The following is a 6,444-nucleotide window of genomic DNA, read 5'->3' on the forward strand; positions in this document are numbered from 1 at the left end:
GTCTTGGGTGTTGATAGGGTCTCGGGACAGAGAATGTGTTCTCTAAGTAATTATACAGAAAAAAATGTTTGTATTACTTTGTGTTAGGCTGTGACTCGTTTGCAATTCATGTGTTTTGATTTCCTCCATACCAATTTATGCTCTTTTACCTTGAATGGCAGGTGGGTGTTCATACCAAGCATCCCGTGGGTGTTCATGCCAAGGCTCGTTTGCCTGGGAGAAGCTCACTGGTACATCTGGAGCTGAGAATGGTGTAATTGGTAAATTTTGTATGTAATTAAAATATTTACATGACAAAAAATAACAGTTTTAAAAAGGTAAACTCACAATTGCTGAAGGATTTTCCTGCTCTATTTGATGTGAGCAGGGGTCTTACAACAGGACCTGGGGGAAAAAATAGCACTAAGCAGTTACATACACCTACTTCTAGCAACCATTTAACTGGTTTCATTGTATTTTTACCTTTTGTCTTGATGTTTGCAGAAGGGGCTTTTGGTGCAGGCGGGGCTTTTGGTGCAGGCAGAACTTTTTCTTTATTAATTTTTTATTTTTTTTTGTGGGGTATCATGAGGCTCATCATCTGATGTATAGATTTTCTTTCTAAGAGAAAAATCATGGTATTAGATTATTTTACAAAGCAGGATTAGATAAGTAATAACACTGCCCTTTGTCAACTAAAGAAAAAATTGACACCCCAAAAAAATTATTACAATATAATTTCCTTCCCCATATGTTGCTCCAAGCCATTACAATATTACATTTAAGTGTATCTATTCTTACAGTAAAATATGCTTTGACAACTTACTTGTGAATTCTTTTTCCAGGCATTTCCGTTTCTGAGATGTCAGAAGTGTAGCATGCCTTTTTCCATTTTTTGGAAATGTTGTCAAAAGATGCTGAAAGAAACGAAGTACGTGAATTTAATTCATGCAAGCATTAAGCCATGGGATGTCATGTATTAGTGATTTTACCTTTTTTTTTGTGATAATGTTCATTTACAGTGTAGTTTAATCTGCTTACCTGATTCGTGCAGAATTCTGACCTGATGTTTGCTCCACCCTTTGTCTGGCTGTGGTGCCTCCATCATCCTGACGCTCTTCAGCAATCTGTCCAGGTCTTTGAATGGAGGCCACCAGGAGTGGCCATCTGAGTACCAGGACTTTGCTATAGGTCCAGTTGTCCCTTCTCCCACAAACTCCACAATCAGGTACATGTTTCTTTTTCTTTTTCTTTTTTTACTGCAACAACCTAGAGCCCCATGATGTTTGAAGACGTTTCTTAAATTTCAGTTCATTTTCAATTCAAAAATTTTTAATGATTCAAATGTACAAAACAAACACGTGTAAAAAAAATTGTAATTATCGTGTGTGTAAAAGAGGCACTGCAACAAAACAACGGTCATAAGGAACTAAGAAAGCTTTCCCCTCAATGTTCTCAAACTTGCAGAAATTGGTTGTTCTTGAGAGGTCATCAACTAGATGAATACCAAGTGCTGAAGATGGAAGGGGATAGTCAAAAAAAAGTTCATGCTTGTTGAAGGTACTGTAGGCTACATACATTTCATCCCTCACTGAAATTATATTTTGCAGCTTTGCAACTTTACCCCCAATGTAAACAACTGTTAGCCTGGTCCAGTTTCAGAGTGTAAGAGCATGTTTTTAATTCTTTGTACTGTGAAGCTCCCTGAAAAGATTCGGGTAGAGGGCCAGCTGTATGTAGTTTTCTGAGCATCTTTGGGTTGTTTTTCTTTTTTTCTTTGCTGCAGCTTTGCATCTCGGAGAACCTTCTTACAATTTGACTTAACGGACATGTAGGTTTCCGCAGGAGTCTCTTCAGCTTGTGCAGGTAATCCTCTTTTTTTTTTTTTTTTTTCCTGACCTAGATACGGGGAATCCAATGTCCTCATGATTAGAGCGTTTATTAATTTAGCTACATTTTAATAGATAATTAAAATAAATTGTTTTATTTTTGTCCTTGCTATTATGACAATTCACCATGAAATCACAACAGTAATAGACGTTCTTCCGGGTGGCAAAAGCCGAAGCGTTCCTATGGCAACGCAAGTAAATTGTTTGGAAGGGGCACCCACAGTCGGCAGTGAAAATGTGAAAAAAAAAAAAAAGTAATTAAATATTATGCGTTTTTTATCACAATAACTGCATTTAATGATACAAGTAAAAAACATTATAAATATGTGATATAGTAGGCCTACACATAATTAGCAAAATACTCAGATAGCTCTTTTTTTCTTGCCAAAATAACGTGATATATTATTGTCATTAAATGGCTTTCCTGAGGTAAATGTTATGTGACATAATTGTTCTCCAGCTGTTATTGACCTCTTTGCGCGGTTGAAAAACACTGATTGATCAATATTATGTATGAGGAATATACATTTCGGTAAGTTGAGCGAGAAAATGGATGTGTGGCGTGAGAGCGTGTGAAAAGTGACAATTACGTGAGTCTCACGGTCAATGCGTGAGAGTTGGCAGCCCTCTTTTATTTCAGGCAGTGACTGGCAATGAGTCTGATCTTCAAAAGAGACAAGTTTACTAATATTACCTCCTCAACCACAGGAAATCGATAAAACCAACACCTTTTGCTGTATATCTGGCTGGATCGCTTCAGTTTAATATTTACTAATATTAGTCTCGAATTTCCCCGGCTGAAGAAAAAAAAATGCTCTGCTATGATTTTGTAGCTGGATCTCTTCAGTTAGTTAGTAGAAGCCACTCGCGTTCTGCCACCCGGAAGTATCTTGGTGCCTATTGTTTACAAACATCCTGAAATGCAGTATAGATGAGGTTGACAGAAGTTAGCCACTTTCGTTCCAACAGAGGATGAAATGTCGTTATCTTTTAGTTTTGAGTGACGTAACATCCCTTTCAATGTTTGTAAAAATATATTTATGAGTTGGTTCTTGATAACCCTTGCTTTTGCTTTATATTTTTAGGTCACGGCAACCACAGGTAAATCCATACATGGCTCTTCACTACACATTAATATTTTTCTATCCACCTTTTTCCTGGCTAGTCTATACTGTGTTAAGAATCATGGGTGATGCTTCCAGTTTTGGGAACTGCCATTCAAAAAAGACAGAAATCATCCTTTTTGAGAAAGTAGAAAAAAAATACTGTAAAGAAAAGGTTTTTAGTTAGTTACTTTCCACCTTTGTTAAAATATTATGAAAATATAAGTTCCTAAATTTAATTTATGGAAGCAAAAAGCTAGGGCTGGACAACAATTCAATATCAATATGTATCGCAATATTTTTTTTTTTTCAATAACGGTGATATGATTTTTAAACACATTTCTGATATTTCGATATACATTGCAGGCATGGGCTACTTTTACGTTTTTTACGAGTTATTATGTGCAAACAGCTGGAAGCTATATTTGTGCCGTGTGCGCATGTCAAAATATCTATTTGATTTAAAGCTTGTGACAAACGCGCACAAACAACCCGATCACGTGTTTAGCGTTCATGTAAACACTACATTCAGATTCATCAATCAAAATTAATTCAGGGTGTCATCAACACTCAATGTCCCTCAGCAACATGTGCTTTTGGTTTGTTTTCTGCAGCAACTCTGAGCACTTTTCATGTTCCTTATCCAGGCTGAAGCACTTTTTTCAATCTATAAGAATAATATAATCAACCCATGTTAGCCTAGCTTAAAGTTAAAGATATTAATAAGTTGACTTATTAACTTATGTTTATTTGACAGTGATTTCACATTTTTTTGTATGAAGGCTAAATACAAAATAAAATATTAACAATAATTTATTTGTACCATTTTTATTTCTAAAATGTGATATAGTTGTATAGGAGGAGGTTTCAGAGACTTGGCAAATACATTTTTCAGAAGTTAGACAGACATTAATTGTGTGCGTTCTTGGCAGTTTTTCCTTTTTTCAGGCTTTTATATTGTTCATATCGATATCGGAATTATATCGTATCGACCGAAATTAAGAAATATATTGTGATATAAATTTTGGCTATATCGTCCAGCCCTACAATAAGCCATGGAAGGTCATGTACTAGTGACTTAACCTTTTGTTTTAATACTGATTATTTACAGTGTATTTTATTCTGCTTACCTGACTCGCACAGAACTCCTGTCCTGATTGGCTGTGGTGCCTCCATCAGCGACTGGTGTTTGTATGGAACGTGAGAGGCCATCATTTTGCTATAGATCTTGTCTCTTCTCCCACAAACTCCACTATCAGGTACTTTATTTTTTTGCTGCAGTAACGTTGATGTATTTAAAGGACAAGTTCGGTATTTTACACTTAAAGCCCTGTTTACAGATCGTATCTGATGAAATAGAACGGTTAAGATTAAACTTTGGACACATGCTGCTGTCGCGAGAATTTTAGGTTTATATCGCTTTCCCCCCTCACCTCCACAATGGTTGTCTATGTGCACTGGAAGGATTCCTTCCTAAAAACACATTAAACTTTCGTTTACAAAGACGTGAAACTCACCGAGTGGTCAGGGGTGTTCACTGATACGGTCCCAAAAAAAATCGCTGAAAAAGATGCATTCCAACAGGTTTTATCGTAGTTTTTGTCCAACTCCATTGACTTGTATTGAATGTGCTGTGTGAGGTACTGTATTACTCCGCCGCTGCTTCTTCTGTGTATTCAATGAAATGCCAGCGGTTTGCTTGCAATTGGCAAAGGTGCATTATCGCCACCAACTGGGCTGGAGTGTCTATTATTCAAGCTCTCAACGGAAGAATCACGGGCGTGACGCGTTTGGCAAAATAGGTCCACAAAAGCGAAAATAAAACTAAAATTCTCGGGACAGTAGCATGTGTCTAAATTTTAATCTTAACCGTTCTATTTCATCAGATACGATCTGTAAACAGGGCTTTAAGTGTAAAATACCGAACTTGTCCTTTAATATATAGATTTTCACAATTAACAATGTATCTTGCCGTTCAAAACGTTTCCAGAAGGATTAACTAGTGATGTAGCTATAGATTATTTTAGTAATCGAGTATTCTACTGATTATTCCATCGATTAATCAAGTAATCAGATAAAAATTGTGGTAATAAAAATAGATCCATCATCCAAGTGAACGACAGCCTTTAAAATGACTTTAAAAAAACATAGGCAACAATACATGAAATATGGTTCATTAGTTAACTTCCTTAGTACAATACTTCTACAGCATTTATTAATCTTAGTTGATATTAATTTCAACATGTACTAATACATTAACAAATAGGCCTAAAACCTTTGTTAACAATGTACTGTGAACTAACAAACAAAAAATGAAACCAACATTAACAAAGATGAATAAATAGTTACAAATAGGGGTGGGCAATATGGCAAAAATATCATACCACAATTTTTTTCAGGAATATCACGATTCTTTTTCATATTGGTTTTACTATTATGCAAGTGACTGAGCATTACAGCCAAACTAATGTCCCTATTTTAAAAACAGCCTTAGGTAAAATATAAAATAAGAAAGAATGGCAGACATTTAGGCCAAAGTGGCGAAGATAAAAATCTTTGTCATTATTTTCTTTATTAAATATTAAGAACAAAGATACACATACACAACTTAATATACAAATTAAATAAACAGTGCTTATTTTTTAAGTTACAGTAGGTGCATTTAACAGCATTGAAGAAAGTAATTAAATGAACACACATGCAAATAAAACAACAGACTTCACTGTATACATTATACATTGATTCTTATTATCATTTACTCTCTCAAGTTGTTTTAAACCAAATAAGTTTCTTTCTTCTGTTGAAAATAAAAGTTATTTGGAAGAATGTGGATAACCAGACAGTTGATGTACCCTAGTGACTTCTATAGTATATTTATTTCCTATGGAAGTCAATGGGGACCAGCAACTGTCTGTTTACCCACATTCTTCCAAATACCTTCTTCTGTGTTCAGCACAAAGAAATTAATACAGGTTTGGAACAACATTAGAGAGTAAATAATGACAGAATTGTTATTTTTGGGTGAACTATCCCTTTAAGGACAAGCAACAGCATGTTTACTATTAGGCTGTCTCTTTAAGACCTGCATGCGACACGTCTAATATACACACATTTAACAGGCAGATTTTTTGCTTTCACTTTTGACATAACCAACTTTATTTATGTAAACCTTGATTGTATTTGCCAGTATTAGCGCAATAAGACTCGAAAGATAACTTAGTCCAGTAACCAGGCGCTGTTAGACAGGCTTTTAGTGCCTGTAAACTTCGGGTGTACGCGCTCGGTAAAAGCGCATGTTTGAACAGCCCATCTGCACGCCAGTGACATGTTTAACCAACAAGGCTTTAAAGAACATGCAAATAATTCACTTTTGTGAACTGCACAAATTGATGTGAATATACGTCGCGCTGTACAGTATCTTGAGACGGAGGCGCCAGAACTGCAACTGACAGAATGCACGATACTACGATATT

This window comes from Phoxinus phoxinus, assembly GCF_949152265.1.
Source record: "Phoxinus phoxinus genome assembly, chromosome: 1".
Taxonomy (NCBI): Eukaryota; Metazoa; Chordata; class Actinopteri; order Cypriniformes; family Leuciscidae; genus Phoxinus; species Phoxinus phoxinus.